The following is a 27,089-nucleotide window of genomic DNA, read 5'->3' on the forward strand; positions in this document are numbered from 1 at the left end:
AGGTGTGAAGGGTGTGTAGTAATGGAACAGGATAGTGTCTTGTGAAAGTTTGGTGTGGTGGTAAGGTAATGTAGGATGTGCTAAATTGTGAAAGATAAAACAATACAAAAACTGTTAGTGTGCACTCAGTGAACAAACTGATGTGTCATGCTATGAATGAGCTGATTAGAAAAAGGGGGGGAGGGGTTTTTTTTGTTATTTATATGTGGATTGCTGACAAGGAGGTTTTGATGATACTTAGTGTTTTTTTACAGAAAGGAGTTATAGCTGATGTATTCGTTGAGACCATTGGGAACCACTGTGTTCAGTTCGAAAATCCACTTGCTCTCTTTTTTGAGGAGTTCTTGCATGACGTTACCCCCTCTTATGCCCATCCGGATTTGTTCAAGGCCGAATGCTTTGAGGCCTGTTGGATTTCCATCATGGTTGGTCAGGAAATGACGGGCCACTGAGGTGAGTTTTTTAAGTTTGGTAAGGTCTGTTCTGGCATTTCTTATATTACCAATGTGTTCCAGTAGCCTGCTCTTGAGGGCCCTGGTGGTCATGCCCACATATCTCAGGTTGCATGGGCATGTTAGACAGTAGATTACCCCCATAGTGCTGCAGCTGATAAATTGTTTGATGGTATAGGTTTTTCCATATCTGTTCCTGATTTTGTCAGCTCTGTCATCTCCACCCATTCAAATAACGGCTGGACCCTGCACTGACAGTGTCAACAGGGCACCTGTTTAATGGGGAAAAGACAGCAGATGCTATTCCTCTATACTACTCCAGTATAACTTCATTAAAACGGGCTGAGTACACATTCTGCTTACGGTGTCGACTTAGGGCTAATTACCAGTCGGTCGACAAAGCATTATTGTTTAGTGTGCACCACCGTGGAACTCTATATCCCTGCCAGATGAGAAGTAGAAATCACTCTCTTGCTGTGGCTATCGCTGCGTTACCTGTCTTTACCGATAGCATTTGGAGCTCTATGTTTGTTGTCACAAATTATTGCCGACTGAACAATTTGTTATGGTGTTTTGTTGCAATTTGATAATATTTACGGATACACACCATACAATTTGTTGGATGTAACCCATTCATTGAAATTAACCCATTTCGCTACTAGCATTTTTCTTTTGAAAATCAGTGTATCACTTTAATCCACATTAGTGGTAAATTATCCACCCACAGTGGTGTAATACTACCAGCGACACAACGCTGGAGGGACTTTTTGGAGTCCAATAGTGGTTTTTTCCACTCATTTATGTTGCAGGTAGTTTGTATTTGTGTGTCTGTCCAATAAGCCCTTTTAAAATTGTTGATTAAAAGTTAAATTTTAAACTAAATAATCAATACATAAAGATTTTTTCTTTTCTTTTTGATAAGCGTGCCCCCAAACAAAGGAGAGTACTTTTTTCTTTTTCTCCCAAATTCTGTACTTTTTTACTCTCAGGGGTGCACCTCCACAAGAGTGATTTATTCAATTATTCAATAAACACCTTTTTTGTTATTGTGGAACCTATACTACTGTATACTACATTATAAACGTCATATGTGATTCTGTAAACATACGGGTGCAACTTGTGCAGAGGTCCTCCAAACTTCCCCATACCCCATTTCCATACTTAGACTACTGAGGCATCTCAGTTCTTGACCTTATTGCACAGCTCTACACCCGTCCTATCTCTCTAGGACCCTAACTCTCAGATAGGCTTACTTGAGTATAGAAACACTCTTCGCCAACTGGTATGGCCTTCAACCTACGTAAGGAACTTACTTCAAAACGAGACATAGGAGAAGATATAAACAATATCTTTCCAACCAGCGTACCGGAGACGACCGGAAACAAAAATTGGAATGATGATATTCGGAAACTGAGACTGCTCTTACAAAAACAAATACGCCTCAAATGGGAAATTACCACACTAGAGAACTATCTCAAACAAAAATTAGTTCCCCGGGGACTTCGTCCAAAACTTTTTCCAACATTTGAACTCGCAACAGAAACTCTCAAAACGGAATGGGAATCTTGTCTCCTAAAATGCTCAAATGAATTGATGAACATCCTATGCAAACATAACATGCTATTGATGAGCAAAGTTGAAAAAGAAATAGAGGAAATAGGCACAACATTGGAGACCTGGGAAAAAGATACCATCTTCCAAAAGAACTTTGAAAAACAAAAGGAAGATCTTAACAAATATGAGGATGAGCTAATTCTTAGAAAGAAAAATAAATTTATCCGCGATAAAACAGATTTTGCAAGCGGCAAAAGGAAGATCTTAACAAATATGAGGATGAGCTAATTCTTAGAAAGAAAAATAAATTTATCCGCGATAAAACAGATTTTGCAAGCGGCAACATCTTCAAGTGGACCCATACACGCCAAAAGAGAGAACGTAGATACTACACTGATCAGAGTTCATCGGATACAGATTTTTCTGAAGCTGAAGATCAATCACCACAAAACTCAGGATCGCAGGGACCACAGGAGTCTTTTTTAGAGACAGGCCCCACAACCAAAGGCAGATACCGGAACCCCAAAAACGGAGAATACGGCGGGGGAAGAAGAGGAAGAGGCAACACAAGAACATGGGGTACCCCACAAAGACAATCCCCCCGTTTCCACAAACAATATTAACCTCTAATGACTCCAACTACAATCTGAAAGTAATCAACCTTTCCTCACATACACTGACCCAGATACAGGAAAGGGTACTAAGCAAAGGATTATCATTCTCCCCGGAGACTTCCTTCAATAGATTTGATTGGGAAAAAGACCTACAGTTATTCTGTCGGAAGATCCTCCTCAAAAAATTCTTCGCTAACTCTGAGAAAGATACCAACAGTACCCCAATAACAGATCGGGATGTGAATGTATCAATACCTCTTACTAGAGATGAAGAAGAGGCATTACAGATGCTAGAAGACCTTGCAGCAGAATCCGGAGCAAGGCCCACCCCCCCAAAAAACTCCAGAGAAATATTAAAAAGAAGAAGCACCTTTTCCCCAGCAATGAACATCTGCCCGGAGGTCAAGATTTTTTCAGAGATAATATCGAAAGAAATGGATAATCTCTACATCACTAGGCCAACACACAATGGCGACACTAACCTCTCTCAGGAGGAAAGACATGAACTATCTGTCATGAAGAACTGGGATGACGTGGTTATCAAACAAGCCGATAAAGGCGGAAACATCGTGCTCTGGCCCAAAGACCTCTATATCACTGAGGCCCTCAGACAGCTTCTTGATAAATCATGCTATCAACAATTGATATTTAATCCCACGGAGAACTACAAGATCAGTTACAACAAAATCATAAACCAGGCATTTAAAACCGGAACAATAACAAAGAGTGAACATGCCTTCCTCACTGTGGAACATCCCAAGACACCGACTTTTTACATGTTGCCGAAGGTCCACAAAAACCTAGAAAAACCACCGGGGAGACCAATCGTCTCGGGGATTGGGGGCCTCTCGGAGCAAGCCAGCATCTTTTGTGACCAACACCTCAGACATCATGTACTATCACTCGCGTCATATGTACAAGATACGAGTGATGTACTCCGCCATCTGGAGGATGTGATTCTGGATAAAGATCAGTACTTGGTTACTCTAGATGTAGAGTCACTATACACGAGTATCCATCATGAACAAGGTCTGACAGCCATCAAGTATTTCCTGGCATCAGAAGGAGATAGTGAATTCAATGAACTCCTTCTAATTCTCCTTGAATATATCTTGAAGAAAAACTACTTCACCTTTAATGACAGATTCTTTCTCCAGATCCGAGGGACAGCGATGGGTGCGGCATGTGCACCCACGTATGCCAACCTGTTCCTCGGATGGTGGGAGAGAGAGTCTGTCTTCACGGATGACAATGAGGGATATACCAGCCAGATCACCACCTGGCTCAGGTATATCGACGATATCCTGATGATTTGGAATGGATCCAAAACTGAACTGCTAAAATTCATCTCATCACTCAATGAGAATAACTTGAATTTAAAATTGACTTTCAGTATCAGCCAGAAGGAAGCAACGTTCCTAGACTTACGGATTTTTCGGGGTACCAATGACTATATACAGACGGAACTCTACCGCAAGGAGACGGCAACAAATAGTCTACTCCATAGAGACAGTTCACACTTTCCCCCAACAATCAAAAATCTCCCGAAGGGAGAGTTCCTACGATTAAGGAGGAACTGCTCCAATAGGGATACTTTCAACCGGAAAAGCCAGGAACTCATGACACGATTGATGGAAAGAGGATACAGCCGAAGAGCAGTTAAAAGGGCAAGATTAACTGCCCTCCAAATCAAAAGAGAGGATCTGATCTTTCCAAAGAAGAAATGCAATACAGAGACAACCACCCTGAGATACGTAACGGGCTACTGTAAGGAGTGGAAGCAACTCCAAAACATCATCAGCAGTCACTGGCATATCCTGAAGAATGACACCGACCTCGAGAAAATCTTACCAGCAAAACCGGCATTTAGCTGGAGGAGGTCACGCAACCTTAGAGACACCCTGGTCCAAAGTCATTTTTTAGGACACCCAGGTCATAAACCCCGACTCACCGGTACTTTCCCATGCAGGAATTGCAAGGCGTGCCCCCATGTGCAGAAAACTGACAAAATCAGGAACAGATATGGAAAAACCTATACCATCAAACAATTTATCAGCTGCAGCACTATGGGGGTAATCTACTGTCTAACATGCCCATGCAACCTGAGATATGTGGGCATGACCACCAGGGCCCTCAAGAGCAGGCTACTGGAACACATTGGTAATATAAGAAATGCCAGAACAGACCTTACCAAACTTAAAAAACTCACCTCAGTGGCCCGTCATTTCCTGACCAACCATGATGGAAATCCAACAGGCCTCAAAGCATTCGGCCTTGAACAAATCCGGATGGGCATAAGAGGGGGTAACGTCATGCAAGAACTCCTCAAAAAAGAGAGCAAGTGGATTTTCGAACTGAACACAGTGGTTCCCAATGGTCTCAACGAATACATCAGCTATAACTCCTTTCTGTAAAAAAACACTAAGTATCATCAAAACCTCCTTGTCAGCAATCCACATATAAATAACAAAAACCCCCCCTCCCCCCCTTTTTCTAATCAGCTCATTCATAGCATGACACATCAGTTTGTTCACTGAGTGCACACTAACAGTTTTTGTATTGTTTTATCTTTCACAATTTAGCACATCCTACATTACCTTACCACCACACCAAACTTTCACAAGACACTATCCTGTTCCATTACTACACACCCTTCACACCTTCTTTCCATTTAGCACAACTGACATTACCTCATCTCTACACCGGACCTACACAAGACACTATCCTGCTCCATTACTACACACTCCTCACACTTTCCCACACACACTATCCCACCCAAATAACCCCAAAAACCCTTGTCCCACCTCACCTTTTCTCCCCACATTTTCAACAGCTCACAACACCTCTCATTTACATTATTATATACACTTTCTATCCTATAACAGCTTCCCCATCACGAACCCCACCACGCATCACTAGTCACTTCTGGTTTTATCCAAGACAATCCCCTATAGGATATTCCTAAACTCCTGTCACTATTTGTAATATACATATCACTGGGACACACACTACCCATATCTTATCACATTGCTCACTTTACATAAGCCTGAGATGTAATCATATAGTGCCCAGACAAAACTGTGTAACACACTCCAACTTTCAACAGTTCAAGCGGCATCTAATACACTCTAAACTACAGTTGAGTCCCACAGTAAGGGACACGAACATGTCGACATAGGAATGTTATGTCGCCAGCACCTCCCAACTTAGCCTGAGAAATGTCTTCTCAATTACGAGCAGATCCCTATAGAAGGAAAAGAATAAAATATCAAAATTACACACATGTACAATCAGTCCTTGGTAGGAGTTCCCTACAACCCTTCTTTACCGTCATAACGGATATATCAGGCATCAGTGCAGCATTTCTTTAAGAATTAATTGCGAGTCTCTATAATCACCTTCAATCCATTCTATCCGTCCCACTTTAATTCCGGTCCATTGCATTTAACTCATACTAATTAATATATTCTATCAGCGGTCAGCAATCATCCATTCCAATTTACAACCCACATAAATATATATGATGAAGGGTAGAATTAATTGTTAATGTTCCATATTAGATATAGACGTATACATCCAACCGTCATCTATACACTTTTATGTCAGAAATACTCTGTCATACGCACAAACGTGAAATATCCAAGACATGGACACTCAATATATCTTATCAACGGGCTGACTACATTTTGACAGCCCAGTAGTCTTGATACGGACACTTAATATATCCTATTGATGGGCTGACTAGATTTTGACAGCCCAGTAGTCTTGACCCAAACAAGCCACACCAGTTGGACAAATTACCAGGCTGAGATTTACGCTGATAAACCAGCAACGTCTCCATTACTTCACCTACAGCCATACCTAATGGATAAACCCGCAATAGCTGTCCGTGACACACCTCCAGGCAATTAGCCAATGGTGTGGACAATAAATAGACTCACGGACGGCACCCACGTCAGCACTGACGAAGCTCGCTATCGGAGCGAAACAGCTGTCTGCTCTTTCTTTTTTCTCTCAGACCACATCCGGCGCCGGCGAGACCTGACGCCGCTACTCAGCGCCGGTCGGGAGACATCCACCAGGACAACATAGAAGCTACCCGGCGGCAGGTAAGCAGTGTTAGCCACACTGCGCCCTCTCTTCTCACCCCTTATTTGCGGTAATGCGGTAATGTCCCTTCACGTATGCTGAGCGCATAAGATTAATTGGTGCCAGTTAGTGATCTAACACTTGTGGCCTCGTTTACAGCCATATTGGGGATACCCGCTAACCTTTCTAAAACGTCTGAGGCATAGTATTTAATATCACTGCCACCAATGCCTTTTAGCAATGGGAGTTGATAACTATTAAAAACAGACCCAGACGTTTTCCTTTACCTCTCTCCCTCTATCTCCTATCTCATGCACATATTTCTGCTAGGAGTTATTTTTGACACTAAAGGGGGATTCGGCAGGACCCTGCTCTGACTATTAGTCAACAGGGCACCTTATACCTTCATACAAGTGGAAAAAGATACTCCACTATCTATTTTCTACGCAGCCTATGGTGAGTACCGCTCACTTCCCACCAATGGTTTAACACTGGGAAGCAGCAGCCTACTAGCCCATTAGGCATAAGTCGACTTGCTGTCACGCTGACACAACACTCCCTACTCATCTCTTTATCAGCTCTGTCATCTCCACCCATTCAAATAACGGCTGGACCCTGCACTGACAGTGTCAACAGGGCACCTGTTTAATGGGGAAAAGACAGCAGATGCTATTCCTCTATACTACTCCAGTATAACTTCATTAAAACGGGCTGAGTACACATTCTGCTTACGGTGTCGACTTAGGGCTAATTACCAGTCGGTCGACAAAGCATTATTGTTTAGTGTGCACCACCGTGGAACTCTATATCCCTGCCAGATGAGAAGTAGAAATCACTCTCTTGCTGTGGCTATCGCTGCGTTACCTGTCTTTACCGATAGCATTTGGAGCTCTATGTTTGTTGTCACAAATTATTGCCGACTGAACAATTTGTTATGGTGTTTTGTTGCAATTTGATAATATTTACGGATACACACCATACAATTTGTTGGATGTAACCCATTCATTGAAATTAACCCATTTCGCTACTAGCATTTTTCTTTTGAAAATCAGTGTATCACTTTAATCCACATTAGTGGTAAATTATCCACCCACAGTGGTGTAATACTACCAGCGACACAACGCTGGAGGGACTTTTTGGAGTCCAATAGTGTTTTTTTCCACTCATTTATGTTGCATGTAGTTTGTATTTGTGTGTCTGTCCAATAAGCCCTTTTAAAATTGTTGATTAAAAGTTAAATTTTAAACTAAATAATCAATACATAAAGATTTTTTCTTTTCTTTTTGATAAGCGTGCCCCCAAACAAAGGAGAGTACTTTTTTCTTTTTCTCCCAAATTCTGTACTTTTTTACTCTCAGGGGTGCACCTCCACAAGAGTGATTTATTCAATTATTCAATAAACACCTTTTTTGTTATTGTGGAACCTATACTACTGTATACTACATTATAAACGTCATATGTGATTCTGTAAACATACGGGTGCAACTTGTGCAGAGGTCCTCCAAACTTCCCCATACCCCATTTCCATACAGGTGATAGAAGTAGAAGAGGGCAAAAAAGTGCTTTTAACTCACCTACAGCCATACCACATTGGATAGGCCCAATCTCGTCTGATCTTGGAAGCTAAGCAGTGTTGGGCCTGGTTAGTACTTGGGTGGGAGACCACATGGGAACACCAGGTGCTGTAGGTTTTTTCACATTACTGGCAAATTGTTTTTATTCTCTAGCTATTTAAATTGGAAACTTTTTCTTTTTATTGCCAGTACAGACATTTGGAAGAGGTCAAACAGACACAATAGCCATCACCTCAAGACTTACCACACTGTTTAGGCCCAATTCCAACTGCTTTTGACAGCTAAACAGTGTTGAGCCTCTTTAGTAGTTTAATTTAAGACCCCCTGCTAATATCATGTCCTGTAGGTCTTTTTACATTACCAACACATGATTTTTTTCAGTAAGCCAATACAGTTAGGAAACTTTTTTATTAGCTTACCTGGTGATAGAAGTAGAAGAGGGCAAAAAAGTGCCTGTATCTCACCTACAGCCATACCACATTGGATAGGCCCAATCTCGTCTGATCTTGGAAGCTAAGCAGTGTTGGGCCTGGTTAGTACTTGGGTGGGAGACCACATGGGAACACCAGGTGCTGTAGGTTTTTTCACATTACAGGCAAATTGTTTTTATTCTCTAGCTATTTAAATTGGAAACTTTTTCTTTTTATTGCCAGTACAGACATTTGGAAGAGGTCAAACAGACACAATAGCCATCACCTAAAGACTTACCACACTGTTTAGGCCCAATTCCAACTGCTTTTGGCAGCTAAACAGTGTTGAGCCTCTTTAGTAGTTTAATTTAAGACCCCCTGCTAATATCATGTCCTGTAGGTCTTTTTACATTACCAACACATGATTTTTTTCAGTAAGCCAATACAGTTAGGAAACTTTTGTATTAGCTTACCTGGTAATAGAAGTAGAAGAGGGCAAAAAAGTGCCTGTATCTCACCTACAGCCATACCACATTGGATAGGCCCAATCTCGTCTGATGTTGGAAGCTAAGCAGTGTTGGGCCTGGTTAGTACTTGGGTGGGAGACTACATGGGAACACCAGGTGCTGTAGGTTTTTTCACATTACTGGCAAATTGTTTTTATTCTCTAGCTATTTAAATTGGAAACTTTTTCTTTTTATTGCCAGTACAGACATTTGGAAGAGGTCAAACAGACACAATAGCCATCACCTAAAGAGTTACCACACTGTTTAGGCCCAATTCCAACTGCTTTTGGCAGCTAAACAGTGTTGAGCCTCTTTAGTAGTTTAATTTAAGACCCCCTGCTAATATCATGTCCTGTAGGTCTTTTTACATTACCAACACATGATTTTTTTCAGTAAGCCAATACAGTTAGGAAACTTTTTTATTAGCTTACCTGGTGATAGAAGTAGAAGAGGGCAAAAAAGTGCCTGTATCTCACCTACAGCCATACCACATTGGATAGGCCCAATCTCGTCTGATCTTTGAAGCTTAGCAGTGTTGGGCCTGGTTAGTACTTGGGTGGGAGACCACATGGGAACACCAGGTGCTGTAGGTTTTTTCACATTACAGGAAAATTGTTTTTATTCTCTAGCTATTTAAATTGGAAACTTTTTCTTTTTATTGCCAGTACAGACATTTGGAAGAGGTCAAACAGACACAATAGCCATCACCTAAAGACTTACCACACTGTTTAGGCCCAATTCCAACTGCTTTTGGCAGCTAAACAGTGTTGAGCCTGTTTAGTAGTTTAATTTAAGACCCCCTGCTAATATCATGTCCTGTAGGTCTTATTACATTACCAACACATGATTTTTTTCAGTAAGCCAATACAGTTAGGAAACTTTTTTATTAGCTTACCTGGTGATAGAAGTAGAAGAGGGCAAAAAAGTGCCTGTATCTCACCTACAGCCATACCACATTGGATAGGCCCAATCTCGTCTGATCTTTGAAGCTTAGCAGTGTTGGGCCTGGTTAGTACTTGGGTGGGAGACCACATGGGAACACCAGGTGCTGTAGGTTTTTTCACATTACAGGAAAATTGTTTTTATTCTCTAGCTATTTAAATTGGAAACTTTTTCTTTTTATTGCCAGCACAGACATTTGGAAGAGGTCAAACAGACACAATAGCCATCACCTAAAGACTTACCACACTGTTTAGGCTCAATTCCAACTGCTTTTGGCAGCTAAACAGTGTTGAGCCTCTTTTGTAGTTTCATTTAAGACCCCCTGCTAATATCATGTCCTGTAGGTCTTTTTACATTACCAACACATGATTTTTTTCAGTAAGCCAATACAGTTAGGAAACTTTTATATTAGCTTACCTGGTGATAGAAGTAGAAGAGGGCAAAAAAGTGCCTGTATCTCACCTACAGCCCTACCACATTGGATAGGCCCAATCTCGTCTGATCTTGGAAGCTTAGCAGTGTTGGGCCTGGTTAGTACTTGGGTGGGAGACCACATGGGAACACCAGGTGCTGTAGGTTTTTTCACATTACAGGCAAATTGTTTTTATTCTCTAGCTATTTATATTGGAAACTTTTTCGTTTTATTGCCAGCACAGACATTTGGAAGAGGTCAAACAGACACAATAGCCATCACCTAAAGACTTACCACACTGTTTAGGCTCAATTCCAACTGCTTTTGGCAGCTAAACAGTGTTGAGCCTGTTTAGTAGTTTAATTTAAGACCCCCTGCTAATATCATGTCCTGTAGGTCTTTTTACATTACCAACACATGATTTTAAATGAAGTAAGCCAATACAGTTAGGAAACTTTTTTATTAGCTTACCTTGTGATATAAGTAGAAGAGGGCAAAAAAGTGCCTGTATCTCACCTACAGCCATACCACATTGGATAGGCCCAATCTCGTCTGATCTTTGAAGCTTAGCAGTGTTGGGCCCGGTTAGTACTTGGGTGGGAGACCACATGGGAACACCAGGTGCTGTAGGTTTTTTCACATTACTGGCAAATTGTTTTTATTCTCTAGCTATTTAAATTGGAAACTTTTTCTTTTTATTGCCAGCACAGACATTTGGAAGAGGTCAAACAGACACAATAGCCATCACCTAAAGACTTACCACACTGTTTAGGCTCAATTCCAACTGCTTTTGGCAGCTAAACAGTGTTGAGCCTCTTTTGTAGTTTCATTTAAGACCCCCTGCTAATATCATGTCCTGTAGGTCTTTTTACATTACCAACACATGATTTTTTTTAGTAAGCCAATACAGTTAGGAAACTTTTATATTAGCTTACCTGGTGATAGAAGTAGAAGAGGGCAAAAAAGTGCCTGTATCTCACCTACAGCCCTACCACATTGGATAGGCCCAATCTCGTCTGATCTTGGAAGCTAAGCAGTGTTGGGCCTGGTTAGTACTTGGGTGGGAGACCAACTGGGAACACCAGGTGCTGTAGGTTTTTTCACATTACTGGCAAATTGTTTTTATTCTCTAGCTATTTATATTGGAAACTTTTTCTTTTTATTGCCAGCACAGACATTTGGAAGAGGTCAAACAGACACAATAGCCATCACCTAAAGACTTACCACACTGTTTAGGCTCAATTCCAACTGCTTTTGGCAGCTAAACAGTGTTGAGCCTCTTTTGTAGTTTAATTTAAGACCCCCTGCTAATATCATGTCCTGTAGGTCTTTTTACATTACCAACACATGATTTTTTTCAGTAAGCCAATACAGTTAGGAAACTTTTGTATTAGCTTACCTGGTGATAGAAGTAGAAGAGGGCAAAAAAGTGCCTGTATCTCACCTACAGCCATACCACATTGGATAGGCCCAATCTCGTCTGATCTTGGAAGCTAAGCAGTGTTGGGCCTGGTTAGTACTTGGGTGGGAGACCACATGGGAACACCAGGTGCTGTAGGTTTTTTCACATTACTGGCAAATTGTTTTTATTCTCTAGCTATTTATATTGGAAACTTTTTCTTTTTATTGCCAGCACAGACATTTGGAAGAGGTCAAACAGACACAATAGCCATCACCTAAAGACTTACCACACTGTTTAGGCTCAATTCCAACTGCTTTTGGCAGCTAAACAGTGTTGAGCCTCTTTTGTAGTTTAATTTAAGACCCCCTGCTAATATCATGTCCTGTAGGTCTTTTTACATTACCAACACATGATTTTTTTCAGTAAGCCAATACAGTTAGGAAACTTTTGTATTAGCTTAGCTGGTGATAGAAGTAGAAGAGGGCAAAAAAAAGCTTTTAACTCACCTACAGCCATACCACATTGGATAGGCCCAATCTCGTCTGATCTTGGAAGCTAAGCAGTGTTGGGCCTGGTTAGTACTTGGGTGGGAGACCACATGGGAACACCAGGTGCTGTAGGTTTTTTCACATTACTGGCAAATTGTTTTTATTCTCTAGCTATTTAAATTGGAAACGTTTTCTTTTTATTGCCAGTACAGACATTTGGAAGAGGTCAAACAGACACAATAGCCATCACCTTAAGACTTACCACACTGTTTAGGCCCAATTCCAACTGCTTTTGGCAGCTAAACAGTGTTGAGCCTCTTTAGTAGTTTAATTTAAGACCCCCTGCTAATATCATGTCCTGTAGGTCTTTTTACATCACTAAACTGATACATCCAGATCAAACTGGGTTCATGCCAGGAAAGACCACTAGCATAAACATTCGGAAATTATACTCCCATCTGCAGTTAATTGGGTCACAGGGTAGCCAGGCAGCTGTGGTGTCGCTTGACGCAATAAAAGCGTTTGATACAGTGGAATGGACATTCTTGAAGGCGATACTTCAGACGTATGGACTGGGACCCAATTTCCTAAGATGGCTTCAATTACTATACACCAACCCTTCAGCGAGGATATCAGTGAATGGGTGGACATCTCAGTCTTTTAATCTCTCTAGGGGCACCCGACAAGGTTGCCCTATGTCCCCCATCCTGTTCGCCTTGGCTATTGAGCCGTTGGCTGCTCTCATTAGGCAATGCTCAGGCAATAGTGGTTTTCAAATTAATAACCGAATAGATCGCATTTATTATATGCAGACGACCTACTGATATTTTTAGATCAGTATTCTCAAACACTCCCGTTGGTGCTCAAGTGGATCGAGGAGTTTGGAGATTGTTCGGGCTTCAGAATAAATTGGTCAAAATCAACTCTTATGAGGCTGGATGGCCCGGGCAGTCTTCAGACTGACTCCCTGCTTTCTTTGAAGTGCGTAAACGCCTTTAAATATCTAGGCATAATAATATCACACGACCCCAAAAAATACATCGAGTTAAATATAAATCCATTGCTAGATTGGTTAAAAAAGAAAACTAAGAGTTGGAGTAGATTACCTTTGGTTACCGCCGGAAGGGTAAACCTGGTTAAAATGTCGGTTCTTCCAAAGGTTTTGTACATATTGCAACAAGCCCCGGTATATTTACCTAAATCATTATTTAAAAAATTAAACAGTATAGTGTGCTCCTTCATATGGAATGGTTCTCGCCCAAAAATCAAATTAAACCACTTGATGAGAGACAGAGCCAAAGGAGGAATGGGTCTCCCAGACTTTAGGAAATATTACATCGCCGCCCAAGCGATGCAATTAAGAGCCTGGCTTAGGGAAGAGGACGAGTGTCACTACTTGGCTAAAGCCGTGATAGAAGTCTCCACGCCCGATACGTCACCATTAAATAGGTTAACACAGTGCAGAAGCCACCCAGGGGACCTACCACTAGTCACACAGGCTATAAAAATATGGCAAGACATCAATAAGATTCTAAAAGTGGATTTCCTAGATGAGGAGTTAAAAATAGTCGATATGTTAAGATCTAGTGAAGTAAATTCATTGCAAATTGTGGAAGCATGGCACCCATATTCAATAATTTTCCTTGTACAACTGTATGATCTGAATGGATTAAAAACTTTTCACCAGTTAAAGGACGAATACAACCTGCCAGGCTCTTTTCACTTCCGATTTCTCCAACTTAGAAGTGTTATCTTAACCCAGATTGGGAAGCAATCCCTTAGGTTCAGTGAGAACGAGGTTAAAATAATCCTTAAACTTCCCAACAAAAAGAAATGTATCTCCAGGGTGTATAGCCTCTTAAAAGAGGACAAAACAGGGGGAGATTTGGCCCCATTGAGAAGCAAATGGGAAAGGGATATAGGTAGTATGAACGAGTCAGAATGGTCGATTGCCCAATCAGCTGTAGCCAGTGCCACAAACTCACTCCGAATACAACAAACCCAATTATATATTCTACACCGCTCATATATGACTCCTATAAAAATGGGAAAATTCAACGGGAACGGCCACACGTCCTGTCCAAAATGTAGAGTTACCCAAGGGACCTTTCTACATTTAATCTGGGAGTGTGACCTAATAGCTGATTTTTGGGGTAAAGTTAAATATGTAATTTCTTCCACGGGAATTTCAATTGATATCTTAACTGTACGGTGCTGTTTACTAGGTATCCTCCCGAAAGATCTTGGCAATAAAAGGTTATATGTAACTAACTTGGCAGCAATTGCTAAAGTAATTATAGGTAAAACATGGATGTCATCCAGTGCTCCAGATGTTGAAGCCTGGAAAGCACGGGTAAATTACACTATAGCACAAGAAATGTGCATAGCACGAAAGCGACAAACACTTAAGAAATTTCACGATATCTGGGATTGCTGGATACAATCTCCTTTCTATAAGGTAACAAATTTGCACTAGAGTTAATCACCGGGGAGCACTGATAGTGCTCTATCGAAACACTAATATATTTTTTTATTATATTTTTATATTTTTATATTTTTATATATTTTTTTTTTTTTTTTTTTTTTTTTTTTAGCTTTAGAGGCACTATGCACTTTAAAGGAGTGGCATTTACTTAGTATTGCACAGGAAAAACTTTTTATGTTTAGCAGTTGAAGCTACAGTTAACCTCAATTTCCTACGTCACGGATAAGGATACTCTAATTAAAAATGCACTTATACAGATGTGTTAGGGTGAAGTAAAGTGATATATAGAGAGAATGTCCAATATGGAGATGCAACTGAGGGAAATATGGTTTAAATTCGACTCATTGTCCGACAAGCTGTCCCATACCCTATATACGCATTACAGTGTTAGTTTGTACCACTGCCTACGTGTTTATGTAATGTCTGTAATATTGTCTTTGTTAGTTTATGTTGTTGAATGTGTATCTAATACGCTTGTATCTTCCTCCTCTTGTATGTTTTAATTTTTGCAAATAAAAAGAAAAAAAAAAAAAAAAAAAAAAAATTAGCTTACCTGGTGATAGAAGTAGAAGAGGGCAAAAAAGTGCCTATATCTCAACTACAGCCCTACCACATTGGATAGGCCCAATCTCGTCTGATCTTGGAAGCTAAGCAGTGTTGGGCCTGGTTTGTACTTGGGTGGGAGACCCTATGGGAACACCAGGTGCTGTAGGTTTTTTCACATTACAGGCAAATTGTTTTTATTCTCTAGCTATTTAAATTGGAAACTTTTTCTTTTTATTGCCAGTACAGACATTTGGAAGAGGTCAAACAGACACAATAGCCATCACCTAAAGACTTACCACACTGTTTAGGCCCAATTCCAACTGCTTTTGGCAGCTAAACAGTGTTGAGCCTGTTTAGTAGTTTAATTTAAGACCCCCTGCTAATATCATGTCCTGTAGGTCTTTTTACATTACCAACACATGATTTTTTTTAGTAAGCCAATACAGTTAGGAAACTTTTATATTAGCTTACCTGGTGATAGAAGTAGAAGAGGGCAAAAAAGTGCCTGTATCTCACCTACAGCCATACCACATTGGATAGGCCCAATCTCGTCTGATCTTGGAAGCTAAGCAGTGTTGGGCCTGGTTAGCACTTGGGTGGGAGACCAACTGGGAACACCAGGTGCTGTAGGTTTTTTCACATTACTGGCAAATTGTTTTTATTCTCTAGCTATTTATATTGGAAACTTTTTCTTTTTATTGCCAGCACAGACATTTGGAAGAGGTCAAACAGACACAATAGCCATCACCTAAAGACTTACCACACTGTTTAGGCTCAATTCCAACTGCTTTTGGCAGCTAAACAGTGTTGAGCCTCTTTTGTAGTTTAATTTAAGACCCCCTGCTAATATCATGTCATGTAGGTCTTTTTACATTACCAACACATGATTTTTTTCAGTAAGCCAATACAGTTAGGAAACTTTTGTATTAGCTTACCTGGTGATAGAAGTAGAAGAGGGCAAAAAAGTGCCTGTATCTCACCTACAGCCATACCACATTGGATAGGCCCAATCTCGTCTGATCTTGGAAGCTAAGCAGTGTTGGGCCTGGTTAGTACTTGGGTGGAAGACCACATGGGAACACCAGGTGCTGTAGGTTTTTTCACATTACTGGCAAATTGTTTTTATTCTCTAGCTATTTAAATTGGAAACTTTTTCTTTTTATTGCCAGTACAGACATTTGGAAGAGGTCAAACAGACACAATAGCCATCACCTAAAGACTTACCACACTGTTTAGGCCCAATTCCAACTGCTTTTGGCAGCTAAACAGTGTTGAGCCTCTTTAGTAGTTTAATTTAAGACCCCCTGCTAATATCATGTCCTGTAGGTCTTTTTACATTACCAACACATGATTTTTTTCAGTAAGCCAATACAGTTAGGAAACGTTTTTATTAGCTTACCTGGTGATAGAAGTAGAAGAGGGCAAAAAAGTGCCTGTGTCTCACCTACAGCCCTACCACATTGGATAGGCCCAATCTCTTCTGATCTTGGAAGCTAAGCAGTGTTGGGCCTGGTTATTACTTGGGTGGGAGACCACATGGGAACACCAGGTGCTGTAGGTTTTTTCACATTACAGGCAAATTGTTTTTATTCTCTAGCTATTTAAATTGGAAACTTTTTCTTTTTATTGCCAGTACAGACATTTGGAAGAGGTCAAACAGACACAATAGCCATCACCTAAAGACTTACCACACTGTTTAGGCCCAATTCCAACTGCTTTTGGCAGCAAAACAGTGTTGAGCCTGTTTAGTAGTTTAATTTAAGACCCCCTGCTAATATCATGTCCTGTAGGTCTTTTTACATTACCAACACATGATTTTTTTTAAGTAAGCCAATACAGTTAGGAAACTTTTTTTTTAGCTTACCTTGTGATAGAAGTAGAAGAGGGCAAAAAAGTGCCTGTATCTTACCTACAGCCATACCACATTGGATAGGCCCAATCTCGTCTGATCTTGGAAGCTAAGCAGTGTTGGGCCTGGTTAGTACTTGGGTGGGAGACCACCTGGGAACACCAGGTGCTGTAGGTTTTTTCACATTACTGGCAAATTGTTTTTATTCTCTAGCTATTTAAATTGGAAACTTTTTCTTTTTATTGCCAGCACAGACATTTGGAAGAGGTCAAACAGACACAATAGCCATCACCTAAAGACTTACCACACTGTTTAGGCTCAATTCCAACTGCTTTTGGCAGCTAAACAGTGTTGAGCCTCTTTTGTAGTTTAATTTAAGACCCCCTGCTAATATCATGTCCTGTAGGTCTTTTTACATTACCAACACATGATTTTTTTCAGTAAGCCAATACAGTTAGGAAACTTTTGTATTAGCTTACCTGGTGATAGAAGTAGAAGAGGGCAAAAAAGTGCCTTTAACTCACCTACAGCCATACCACATTGGATAGGCCCAATCTCGTCTGATCTTGGAAGCTAAGCAGTGTTGGGCCTGGTTAGTACTTGGGTGGGAGACCACATGGGAACACCAGGTGCTGTAGGTTTTTTCACATTACAGGCAAATTGTTTTTATTCTCTAGCTATTTAAATTGGAAAAATTTTCTTTTTATTGCCAGTACAGACATTTGGAAGAGGTCAAACAGACACAATAGCCATCACCTAAAGACTTACCACACTGTTTAGGCCCAATTCCAACTGCTTTTGGCAGCTAAACAGTGTTGAGCCTCTTTAGTAGTTTAATTTAAGACCCCCTGCTAATATCATGTCCTGTAGGTCTTTTTACATTACCAACACATGATTTTTTTCAGTAAGCCAATACAGTTAGGAAACTTTTTTATTAGCTTACCTGGTGATAGAAGTAGAAGAGGGCAAAAAAGTGCCTGTATCTCACCTACAGCCATACCACATTGGATAGGCCCAATCTCGTCTGATCTTGGAAGCTAAGCAGTGTTGGGCCTGGTTAGTACTTGGGTGGGAGACCACATGGGAACACCAGGTGCTGTAATTTTTTTCACATTACAGGCAAATTGTTTTTATTCTCTAGCTATTTAAATTGGAAACTTTTTCTTTTTCTTGCCAGTACAGACATTTGGAAGAGGTCAAACAGACACAATAGCCATCACCTAAAGACTTACCACACTGTTTAGGCTCAATTCCAACTGCTTTTGGCAGCTAAACAGTGTTGAGCCTGTTTAGTAGTTTAATTTAAGACCCCCTGCTAATATCATGTCCTGTAGGTCTTTTTACATTACCAACACATGGTTTTTTTTAAGTAAGCCAATACAGTTAGGAAACTTTTTTATTAGCTTACCTGGTGATAGAAGTAGAAGAGGGCAAAAAAGTGCCTGTATCTCACCTACAGCCATACCACATTGGATAGGCCCAATCTCGTCTGATCTTGGAAGCTAAGCAGTGTTGGGCCTGGTTAGTACTTGGGTGGGAGACCACCTGGGAACACCAGGTGCTGTAGGTTTTTTCACATTACTGGCAAATTGTTTTTATTCTCTAGCTATTTATATTGGAAACTTTTTCTTTTTATTGCCAGCACAGACATTTGGAAGAGGTCAAACAGACACAATAGCCATCACCTAAAGACTTACCACACTGTTTAGGCTCAATTCCAACTGCTTTTGGCAGCTAAACAGTGTTGAGCCTCTTTTGTAGTTTAATTTAAGACCCCCTGCTAATATCATGTACTGTAGGTCTTTTTACATTACCAACACATGATTTTTTTCAGTAAGCCAATACAGTTAGGAAACTTTTTTATTAGCTTACCTGGTGATAGAAGTAGAAGAGGGCAAAAAAGTGCCTGTATCTCACCTACAGCCATACCACATTGGATAGTCCCAATCTCGTCAGATCTTGGAAGCTAAGCAGTGTTGGGCTTGGTTAGTACTTGGGTGGGAGACCACATGGGAACACCAGGTGCTGTAGGTTTTTTCACATTACAGGCAAATTGTTTTTATTCTCTAGCTATTTAAATTGGAAACTTTTTCTTTTTATTGCCAGTACAGACATTTGGAAGAGGTCAAACAGACACAATAGCCATCACCTAAAGACTTACCACACTGTTTAGGCCCAATTCCAACTGCTTTTGGCAGCTAAACAGTGTTGAGCCTGTTTAGTAGTTTAATTTAAGACCCCCTGCTAATATCATGTCCTGTAGGTCTTTTTACATTACCAACACATGATTTTTTTTAAGTAAGCCAATACAGTTAGGAAACTTTTTTATTAGCTTACCTGGTGATAGAAGTAGAAGAGGGCAAAAAAGTGCCTGTATCTCACCTACAGCCATACCACATTGGATAGGCCCAATCTCGTCTGATCTTGGAAGCTAAGCAGTGTTGGGCCTGGTTAGTACTTGGGTGGGAGACCACCTGGGAACACCAGGTGCTGTAGGTTTTTTCACATTACTGGCAAATTGTTTTTATTCTCTAGCTATTTAAATAGGAAACTTTTTCTTTTTATTGCCAGCACAGACATTTGGAAGAGGTCAAACAGACACAATAGCCATCACCTAAAGACTTACCACACTGTTTAGGCTCAATTCCAACTGCTTTTGGCAGCTAAACAGTGTTGAGCCTCTTTTGTAGTTTAATTTAAGCCCCCCTGCTAATATCATGTCCTGTAGGTCTTTTTACATTACCAACACATGATTTTTTTTAGTAAGCCAATACAGTTAGGAAACTTTTGTATTAGCTTACCTGGTGATAGAAGTAGAAGAGGGCAAAAAAGTGCCTGTATCTCACCTACAGCCATACCACATTGGATAGGCCCAATCTCGTCTGATCTTGGAAGCTAAGCAGTGTTGGTCCTGGTTAGTACTTGGGTGGGAGACCACCTGGGAACACCAGGTGCTGTAGGTTTTTTCACATTACTGGCAAATTGTTTTTATTCTCTAGCTATTTATATTGGAAACTTTTTCTTTTTATTGCCAGCACAGACATTTGGAAGAGGTCAAACAGACACAATAGCCATCACCTAAAGACTTACCACACTGTTTAGGCTCAATTCCAACTGCTTTTGGCAGCTAAACAGTGTTGAGCCTCTTTTGTAGTTTAATTTAAGACCCCCTGCTAATATCATGTCCTGTAGGTCTTTTTACATTACCAACACATGATTTTTTTCAGTAAGCCAATACAGTTAGGAAACTTTTGTATTAGCTTACCTGGTGATAGAAGTAGAAGAGGGCAAAAAAGTGCCTGTGTCTCACCTACAGCCATACCACATTGGATAGGCCCAATCTCGTCTGATCTTGGAAGCTAAGCAGTGTTGGGCCTGGTTAGTACTTGGGTGGGAGACCACATGAGAACACCAGGTGCTGTAGGTTTTTTCACATTACAGGCAAATTGTTTTTATTCTCTAGCTATTTAAATTGGAAACTTTTTCTTTTTATTGCCAGTACAGACATTTGGAAGAGGTCAAACAGACACAATAACAATCACCTAAAGACTTACCACACTGTTTAGGCCCAATTCCAACTGCTTTTGGCAGCTAAACAGTGTTGAGCCTCTTTAGTAGTTTAATTTAAGACCCCCTGCTAATATCATGTCCTGTAGGTCTTTTTACATTACCAACACATGATTTTTTTCAGTAAGCCAATACAGTTAGGAAACTTTTTTATTAGCTTACCTGGTGATAGAAGTAGAAGAGGGCAAAAAAGTGCCCGTATTTCACCTACAGCCATACCACATTGGATAGGCCCAATCTTGTCTGATCTTGGAAGCTAAGCAGTGTTGGGCCTGGTTAGTACTTGGGTGGGAGACCACATGGGAACACCAGGTGCTGTAGGTTTTTTCACATTACAGGCAAATTGTTTTTATTCTCTAGCTATTTAAATTGGAAACTTTTTCTTTTTATTGCCAGTACAGACATTTGGAAGAGGTCAAACAGACACAATAGCCATCACCTAAAGACTTACCACACTGTTTAGGCCCAATTCCAACTGCTTTTGGCAGCTAAACAGTGTTGAGCCTCTTTAGTAGTTTAATTTAAGACCCCCTGCTAATATCATGTCCTGTAGGTCTTTTTACATTACCAACACATGATTTTTTTCAGTAAGCCAATACAGTTAGGAAACTTTTGTATTAGCTTACCTGGTGATAGAAGTAGAAGAGGGCAAAAAAGTGCCTGTATCTCACCTACAGCCATACCACATTGGATAGGCCCAATCTCGTCTTATCTTGGAAGCTAAGCAGTGTTGGGCCTGGTTAGTACTTGGGTGGGGGAACACCAGGTGCTGTAGGTTTTTTCACATTACTGGCAAATTGTTTTTATTCTCTAGCTATTTAAATTGGAAACTTTTTCTTTTTATTGCCAGTACAGACATTTGGAAGAGGTCAAACAGACACAATAGCCATCACCTAAAGACTTACCACACTGTTTAGGCCCAATTCCAACTGCTTTTGGCAGCTAAACAGTGTTGAGCCTGTTTAGTAGTTTAATTTAAGACCCCCTGCTAATATCATGTCCTGTAGGTCTTTTTACATTACCAACACATGATTTTTTTCAGTAAGCCAATACAGTTAGGAAACTTTTTTATTAGCTTACCTGGTGATAGAAGTAGAAGAGGGCAAAAAAGTGCCTGTGTCTCACCTACATCCATACCACATTGGATAGGCCCAATCTCGTCTGATCTTGGAAGCTAAGCAGTGTTGGGCCTGGTTAGTACTTGGGTGGGAGACCACATGGGAACACCAGGTGCTGTAGGTTTTTTCACATTACAGGCAAATTGTTTTTATTCTCTAGCTATTTAAATTGGAAACTTTTTCTTTTTATTGCCAGTACAGACATTTGGAAGAGGTCAAACAGACACAATAGCCATCACCTAAAGACTTACCACACTGTTTAGGCCCAATTCCAACTGCTTTTGGCAGCTAAACAGTGTTGAGCCTGTTTAGTAGTTTAATTTAAGACCCCCTGCTAATATCATGTCCTGTAGGTCTTATTACATTACCAACACATGATTTTTTTTAGTAAGCCAATACAGTTAGGAAACTTTTTTATTAGCTTACCTGGTGATAGAAGTAGAAGAGGGCAAAAAAGTGCCTGTATCTCACCTACAGCCATACCACATTGGATAGGCCCAATCTCGTCTGATCTTTGAAGCTTAGCAGTGTTGGGCCTGGTTAGTACTTGGGTGGGAGACCACATGGGAACACCAGGTGCTGTAGGTTTTTTCACATTACAGGAAAATTGTTTTTATTCTCTAGCTATTTAAATTGGAAACTTTTTCTTTTTATTGCCAGCACAGACATTTGGAAGAGGTCAAACAGACACAATAGCCATCACCTAAAGACTTACCACACTGTTTAGGCTCAATTCCAACTGCTTTTGGCAGCTAAACAGTGTTGAGCCTCTTTTGTAGTTTCATTTAAGACCCCCTGCTAATATCATGTCCTGTAGGTCTTTTTACATTACCAACACATGATTTTTTTCAGTAAGCCAATACAGTTAGGAAACTTTTTTATTAGCTTACCAGGTGATAGAAGTAGAAGAGGGCAAAAAAGTGCCTGTATCTCACCTACAGCCATACCACATTGGATAGGCCCAATCTCGTCTGATCTTGGAAGCTAAGCAGTGTTGGGCCTGGTTAGTACTTAGGTGGGAGACCACATGTGAACACCAGGTGCTGTAGCTTTTTTCACATTACTGGCAAATTGTTTTTATTCTCTAGCTATTTATATTGGAAACTTTTTCTTTTTATTGCCAGCACAGACATTTGGAAGAGGTCAAACAGACACAATAGCCATCACCTAAAGACTTACCACACTGTTTAGGCCCAATTCCAACTGCTTTTGGCAGCTAAACAGTGTTGAGCCTGTTTAGTAGTTTAATTTAAGACCCCCTGCTAATATCATGTCCTGTAGGTCTTTTTACATTACCAACACATGATTTTTTTTAAGTAAGCCAATACAGTTAGGAAACTTTTTTATTAGCTTACCTGGTGATAGAAGTAGAAGAGGGCAAAAAAGTGCCTGTATCTCACCTACAGCCATACCACATTGGATAGGCCCAATCTCGTCTGATCTTGGAAGCTAAGCAGTGTTGGGCCTGGTTAGTACTTGGGTGGGAGACCACCTGGGAACACCAGGTGCTGTAGGTTTTTTCACATTACTGGCAAATTGTTTTTATTCTCTAGCTATTTAAATAGGAAACTTTTTCTTTTTATTGCCAGCACAGACATTTGGAAGAGGTCAAACAGACACAATAGCCATCACCTAAAGACTTACCACACTGTTTAGGCTCAATTCCAACTGCTTTTGGCAGCTAAACAGTGTTGAGCCTCTTTTGTAGTTTAATTTAAGCCCCCCTGCTAATATCATGTCCTGTAGGTCTTTTTACATTACCAACACATGATTTTTTTTAGTAAGCCAATACAGTTAGGAAACTTTTGTATTAGCTTACCTGGTGATAGAAGTAGAAGAGGGCAAAAAAGTGCCTGTATCTCACCTACAGCCATACCACATTGGATAGGCCCAATCTCGTCTGATCTTGGAAGCTAAGCAGTGTTGGTCCTGGTTAGTACTTGGGTGGGAGACCACCTGGGAACACCAGGTGCTGTAGGTTTTTTCACATTACTGGCAAATTGTTTTTATTCTCTAGCTATTTATATTGGAAACTTTTTCTTTTTATTGCCAGCACAGACATTTGGAAGAGGTCAAACAGACACAATAGCCATCACCTAAAGACTTACCACACTGTTTAGGCTCAATTCCAACTGCTTTTGGCAGCTAAACAGTGTTGAGCCTCTTTTGTAGTTTAATTTAAGACCCCCTGCTAATATCATGTCCTGTAGGTCTTTTTACATTACCAACACATGATTTTTTTCAGTAAGCCAATACAGTTAGGAAACTTTTGTATTAGCTTACCTGGTGATAGAAGTAGAAGAGGGCAAAAAAGTGCCTGTGTCTCACCTACAGCCATACCACATTGGATAGGCCCAATCTCGTCTGATCTTGGAAGCTAAGCAGTGTTGGGCCTGGTTAGTACTTGGGTGGGAGACCACATGAGAACACCAGGTGCTGTAGGTTTTTTCACATTACAGGCAAATTGTTTTTATTCTCTAGCTATTTAAATTGGAAACTTTTTCTTTTTATTGCCAGTACAGACATTTGGAAGAGGTCAAACAGACACAATAGCAATCACCTAAAGACTTACCACACTGTTTAGGCCCAATTCCAACTGCTTTTGGCAGCTAAACAGTGTTGAGCCTCTTTAGTAGTTTAATTTAAGACCCCCTGCTAATATCATGTCCTGTAGGTCTTTTTACATTACCAACACATGATTTTTTTCAGTAAGCCAATACAGTTAGGAAACTTTTTTATTAGCTTACCTGGTGATAGAAGTAGAAGAGGGCAAAAAAGTGCCCGTATTTCACCTACAGCCGTACCACATTGGATAGGCCCAATCTTGTCTGATCTTGGAAGCTAAGCAGTGTTGGGCCTGGTTAGTACTTGGGTGGGAGACCACATGGGAACACCAGGTGCTGTAGGTTTTTTCACATTACAGGCAAATTGTTTTTATTCTCTAGCTATTTAAATTGGAAACTTTTTCTTTTTATTGCCAGTACAGACATTTGGAAGAGGTCAAACAGACACAATAGCCATCACCTAAAGACTTACCACACTGTTTAGGCCCAATTCCAACTGCTTTTGGCAGCTAAACAGTGTTGAGCCTCTTTAGTAGTTTAATTTAAGACCCCCTGCTAATATCATGTCCTGTAGGTCTTTTTACATTACCAACACATGATTTTTTTCAGTAAGCCAATACAGTTAGGAAACTTTTGTATTAGCTTACCTGGTGATAGAAGTAGAAGAGGGCAAAAAAGTGCCTGTATCTCACCTACAGCCATACCACATTGGATAGGCCCAATCTCGTCTGATCTTGGAAGCTAAGCAGTGTTGGGCCTGGTTAGTACTTGGGTGGGGGAACATCAGGTGCTGTAGGTTTTTTCACATTACTGGCAAATTGTTTTTATTCTCTAGCTATTTAAATTGGAAACTTTTTCTTTTTATTGCCAGTACAGACATTTGGAAGAGGTCAAACAGACACAATAGCCATCACCTAAAGACTTACCACACTGTTTAGGCCCAATTCCAACTGCTTTTGGCAGCTAAACAGTGTTGAGCCTGTTTAGTAGTTTAATTTAAGACCCCCTGCTAATATCATGTCCTGTAGGTCTTTTTACATTACCAACACATGATTTTTTTCAGTAAGCCAATACAGTTAGGAAACTTTTTTATTAGCTTACCTGGTGATAGAAGTAGAAGAGGGCAAAAAAGTGCCTGTGTCTCACCTACATCCATACCACATTGGATAGGCCCAATCTCGTCTGATCTTGGAAGCTAAGCAGTGTTGGGCCTGGTTAGTACTTGGGTGGGAGACCACATGGGAACACCAGGTGCTGTAGGTTTTTTCACATTACAGGCAAATTGTTTTTATTCTCTAGCTATTTAAATTGGAAACTTTTTCTTTTTATTGCCAGTACAGACATTTGGAAGAGGTCAAACAGACACAATAGCCATCACCTAAAGACTTACCACACTGTTTAGGCCCAATTCCAACTGCTTTTGGCAGCTAAACAGTGTTGAGCCTGTTTAGTAGTTTAATTTAAGACCCCCTGCTAATATCATGTCCTGTAGGTCTTATTACATTACCAACACATGATTTTTTTTAGTAAGCCAATACAGTTAGGAAACTTTTTTATTAGCTTACCTGGTGATAGAAGTAGAAGAGGGCAAAAAAGTGCCTGTATCTCACCTACAGCCATACCACATTGGATAGGCCCAATCTCGTCTGATCTTTGAAGCTTAGCAGTGTTGGGCCTGGTTAGTACTTGGGTGGGAGACCACATGGGAACACCAGGTGCTGTAGGTTTTTTCACATTACAGGAAAATTGTTTTTATTCTCTAGCTATTTAAATTGGAAACTTTTTCTTTTTATTGCCAGCACAGACATTTGGAAGAGGTCAAACAGACACAATAGCCATCACCTAAAGACTTACCACACTGTTTAGGCTCAATTCCAACTGCTTTTGGCAGCTAAACAGTGTTGAGCCTCTTTTGTAGTTTCATTTAAGACCCCCTGCTAATATCATGTCCTGTAGGTCTTTTTACATTACCAACACATGATTTTTTTCAGTAAGCCAATACAGTTAGGAAACTTTTATATTAGCTTACCTGGTGATAGAAGTAGAAGAGGGCAAAAAAGTGCCTGTATCTCACCTACAGCCCTACCACATTGGATAGGCCCAATCTCGTCTGATCTTGGAAGCTTAGCAGTGTTGGGCCTGGTTAGTACTTGGGTGGGAGACCACATGGGAACACCAGGTGCTGTAGGTTTTTTCACATTACAGGCAAATTGTTTTTATTCTCTAGCTATTTATATTGGAAACTTTTTCGTTTTATTGCCAGCACAGACATTTGGAAGAGGTCAAACAGACACAATAGCCATCACCTAAAGACTTACCACACTGTTTAGGCTCAATTCCAACTGCTTTTGGCAGCTAAACAGTGTTGAGCCTGTTTAGTAGTTTAATTTAAGACCCCCTGCTAATATCATGTCCTGTAGGTCTTTTTACATTACCAACACATGATTTTATTTAAGTAAGCCAATACAGTTAGGAAACTTTTTTATTAGCTTACCTTGTGATAGAAGTAGAAGAGGG

At 40.4% G+C, this 27,089-nt stretch overlaps 23 non-coding genes and 12 pseudogenes across 23 annotated transcripts; all 35 read left to right on the top strand.

Annotated features, from left to right (window-relative positions):
* The first annotated feature begins 8,281 nt into the window (after positions 1 to 8,281).
* LOC146013628 (5S ribosomal RNA) lies at positions 8,282 to 8,400 on the top strand. The gene has a single exon (XR_014446600.1). It is a non-coding gene; the product is annotated as a 5S ribosomal RNA (ribosomal RNA).
* A 345-nt stretch (positions 8,401 to 8,745) lies between these two features.
* LOC146013629 (5S ribosomal RNA) lies at positions 8,746 to 8,864 on the top strand. Its single transcript, XR_014446601.1, has one exon. It is a non-coding gene; the product is annotated as a 5S ribosomal RNA (ribosomal RNA).
* Positions 8,865 to 9,209: 345 nt separating this feature from the next.
* LOC146010330 (5S ribosomal RNA) lies at positions 9,210 to 9,328 on the top strand (annotated as a pseudogene).
* Positions 9,329 to 9,673: 345 nt separating this feature from the next.
* LOC146010704 (5S ribosomal RNA) lies at positions 9,674 to 9,792 on the top strand (annotated as a pseudogene).
* A 345-nt stretch (positions 9,793 to 10,137) lies between these two features.
* Positions 10,138 to 10,256, top strand: LOC146010705 (5S ribosomal RNA; annotated as a pseudogene).
* A 345-nt stretch (positions 10,257 to 10,601) lies between these two features.
* LOC146010318 (5S ribosomal RNA) lies at positions 10,602 to 10,720 on the top strand (annotated as a pseudogene).
* A 347-nt stretch (positions 10,721 to 11,067) lies between these two features.
* LOC146010893 (5S ribosomal RNA) lies at positions 11,068 to 11,186 on the top strand (annotated as a pseudogene).
* A 345-nt stretch (positions 11,187 to 11,531) lies between these two features.
* On the top strand, positions 11,532 to 11,650 carry LOC146016561 (5S ribosomal RNA). The gene has a single exon (XR_014449449.1). It is a non-coding gene; the product is annotated as a 5S ribosomal RNA (ribosomal RNA).
* Positions 11,651 to 11,995: 345 nt separating this feature from the next.
* LOC146013630 (5S ribosomal RNA) lies at positions 11,996 to 12,114 on the top strand. The gene has a single exon (XR_014446602.1). It is a non-coding gene; the product is annotated as a 5S ribosomal RNA (ribosomal RNA).
* A 345-nt stretch (positions 12,115 to 12,459) lies between these two features.
* Positions 12,460 to 12,578, top strand: LOC146013631 (5S ribosomal RNA). The gene has a single exon (XR_014446603.1). It is a non-coding gene; the product is annotated as a 5S ribosomal RNA (ribosomal RNA).
* A 2,946-nt stretch (positions 12,579 to 15,524) lies between these two features.
* On the top strand, positions 15,525 to 15,643 carry LOC146010863 (5S ribosomal RNA; annotated as a pseudogene).
* A 345-nt stretch (positions 15,644 to 15,988) lies between these two features.
* Positions 15,989 to 16,107, top strand: LOC146017511 (5S ribosomal RNA). The gene has a single exon (XR_014450380.1). It is a non-coding gene; the product is annotated as a 5S ribosomal RNA (ribosomal RNA).
* A 345-nt stretch (positions 16,108 to 16,452) lies between these two features.
* On the top strand, positions 16,453 to 16,571 carry LOC146015194 (5S ribosomal RNA). The gene has a single exon (XR_014448122.1). It is a non-coding gene; the product is annotated as a 5S ribosomal RNA (ribosomal RNA).
* A 345-nt stretch (positions 16,572 to 16,916) lies between these two features.
* On the top strand, positions 16,917 to 17,035 carry LOC146010672 (5S ribosomal RNA; annotated as a pseudogene).
* Positions 17,036 to 17,381: 346 nt separating this feature from the next.
* LOC146016084 (5S ribosomal RNA) lies at positions 17,382 to 17,500 on the top strand. Its single transcript, XR_014448986.1, has one exon. It is a non-coding gene; the product is annotated as a 5S ribosomal RNA (ribosomal RNA).
* A 345-nt stretch (positions 17,501 to 17,845) lies between these two features.
* Positions 17,846 to 17,964, top strand: LOC146013632 (5S ribosomal RNA). Its single transcript, XR_014446604.1, has one exon. It is a non-coding gene; the product is annotated as a 5S ribosomal RNA (ribosomal RNA).
* Positions 17,965 to 18,309: 345 nt separating this feature from the next.
* Positions 18,310 to 18,428, top strand: LOC146016806 (5S ribosomal RNA). Its single transcript, XR_014449684.1, has one exon. It is a non-coding gene; the product is annotated as a 5S ribosomal RNA (ribosomal RNA).
* A 346-nt stretch (positions 18,429 to 18,774) lies between these two features.
* On the top strand, positions 18,775 to 18,893 carry LOC146016096 (5S ribosomal RNA). Its single transcript, XR_014448998.1, has one exon. It is a non-coding gene; the product is annotated as a 5S ribosomal RNA (ribosomal RNA).
* A 345-nt stretch (positions 18,894 to 19,238) lies between these two features.
* Positions 19,239 to 19,357, top strand: LOC146014601 (5S ribosomal RNA). The gene has a single exon (XR_014447550.1). It is a non-coding gene; the product is annotated as a 5S ribosomal RNA (ribosomal RNA).
* Positions 19,358 to 19,703: 346 nt separating this feature from the next.
* On the top strand, positions 19,704 to 19,822 carry LOC146016108 (5S ribosomal RNA). The gene has a single exon (XR_014449009.1). It is a non-coding gene; the product is annotated as a 5S ribosomal RNA (ribosomal RNA).
* A 345-nt stretch (positions 19,823 to 20,167) lies between these two features.
* On the top strand, positions 20,168 to 20,286 carry LOC146015287 (5S ribosomal RNA). Its single transcript, XR_014448213.1, has one exon. It is a non-coding gene; the product is annotated as a 5S ribosomal RNA (ribosomal RNA).
* A 345-nt stretch (positions 20,287 to 20,631) lies between these two features.
* On the top strand, positions 20,632 to 20,750 carry LOC146014047 (5S ribosomal RNA). The gene has a single exon (XR_014447006.1). It is a non-coding gene; the product is annotated as a 5S ribosomal RNA (ribosomal RNA).
* Positions 20,751 to 21,095: 345 nt separating this feature from the next.
* Positions 21,096 to 21,214, top strand: LOC146015919 (5S ribosomal RNA). The gene has a single exon (XR_014448826.1). It is a non-coding gene; the product is annotated as a 5S ribosomal RNA (ribosomal RNA).
* Positions 21,215 to 21,559: 345 nt separating this feature from the next.
* Positions 21,560 to 21,668, top strand: LOC146011702 (5S ribosomal RNA; annotated as a pseudogene).
* Positions 21,669 to 22,013: 345 nt separating this feature from the next.
* On the top strand, positions 22,014 to 22,132 carry LOC146016082 (5S ribosomal RNA). Its single transcript, XR_014448984.1, has one exon. It is a non-coding gene; the product is annotated as a 5S ribosomal RNA (ribosomal RNA).
* A 345-nt stretch (positions 22,133 to 22,477) lies between these two features.
* LOC146010706 (5S ribosomal RNA) lies at positions 22,478 to 22,596 on the top strand (annotated as a pseudogene).
* A 345-nt stretch (positions 22,597 to 22,941) lies between these two features.
* On the top strand, positions 22,942 to 23,060 carry LOC146017491 (5S ribosomal RNA). The gene has a single exon (XR_014450360.1). It is a non-coding gene; the product is annotated as a 5S ribosomal RNA (ribosomal RNA).
* Positions 23,061 to 23,406: 346 nt separating this feature from the next.
* Positions 23,407 to 23,525, top strand: LOC146016120 (5S ribosomal RNA). Its single transcript, XR_014449020.1, has one exon. It is a non-coding gene; the product is annotated as a 5S ribosomal RNA (ribosomal RNA).
* Positions 23,526 to 23,870: 345 nt separating this feature from the next.
* On the top strand, positions 23,871 to 23,989 carry LOC146015289 (5S ribosomal RNA). The gene has a single exon (XR_014448215.1). It is a non-coding gene; the product is annotated as a 5S ribosomal RNA (ribosomal RNA).
* A 345-nt stretch (positions 23,990 to 24,334) lies between these two features.
* Positions 24,335 to 24,453, top strand: LOC146014048 (5S ribosomal RNA). The gene has a single exon (XR_014447007.1). It is a non-coding gene; the product is annotated as a 5S ribosomal RNA (ribosomal RNA).
* Positions 24,454 to 24,798: 345 nt separating this feature from the next.
* On the top strand, positions 24,799 to 24,917 carry LOC146017289 (5S ribosomal RNA). The gene has a single exon (XR_014450167.1). It is a non-coding gene; the product is annotated as a 5S ribosomal RNA (ribosomal RNA).
* Positions 24,918 to 25,262: 345 nt separating this feature from the next.
* Positions 25,263 to 25,371, top strand: LOC146011550 (5S ribosomal RNA; annotated as a pseudogene).
* Positions 25,372 to 25,716: 345 nt separating this feature from the next.
* Positions 25,717 to 25,835, top strand: LOC146016083 (5S ribosomal RNA). The gene has a single exon (XR_014448985.1). It is a non-coding gene; the product is annotated as a 5S ribosomal RNA (ribosomal RNA).
* A 345-nt stretch (positions 25,836 to 26,180) lies between these two features.
* LOC146010707 (5S ribosomal RNA) lies at positions 26,181 to 26,299 on the top strand (annotated as a pseudogene).
* A 345-nt stretch (positions 26,300 to 26,644) lies between these two features.
* On the top strand, positions 26,645 to 26,763 carry LOC146010319 (5S ribosomal RNA; annotated as a pseudogene).
* Positions 26,764 to 27,089: the final 326 nt, after the last annotated feature.

The sequence above is a fragment of the Crinia signifera genome, chromosome 6 (assembly GCF_055691185.1).
Source record: "Crinia signifera chromosome 6, ASM5569118v1, whole genome shotgun sequence".
Classification (NCBI taxonomy): Eukaryota; Metazoa; Chordata; class Amphibia; order Anura; family Myobatrachidae; genus Crinia; species Crinia signifera.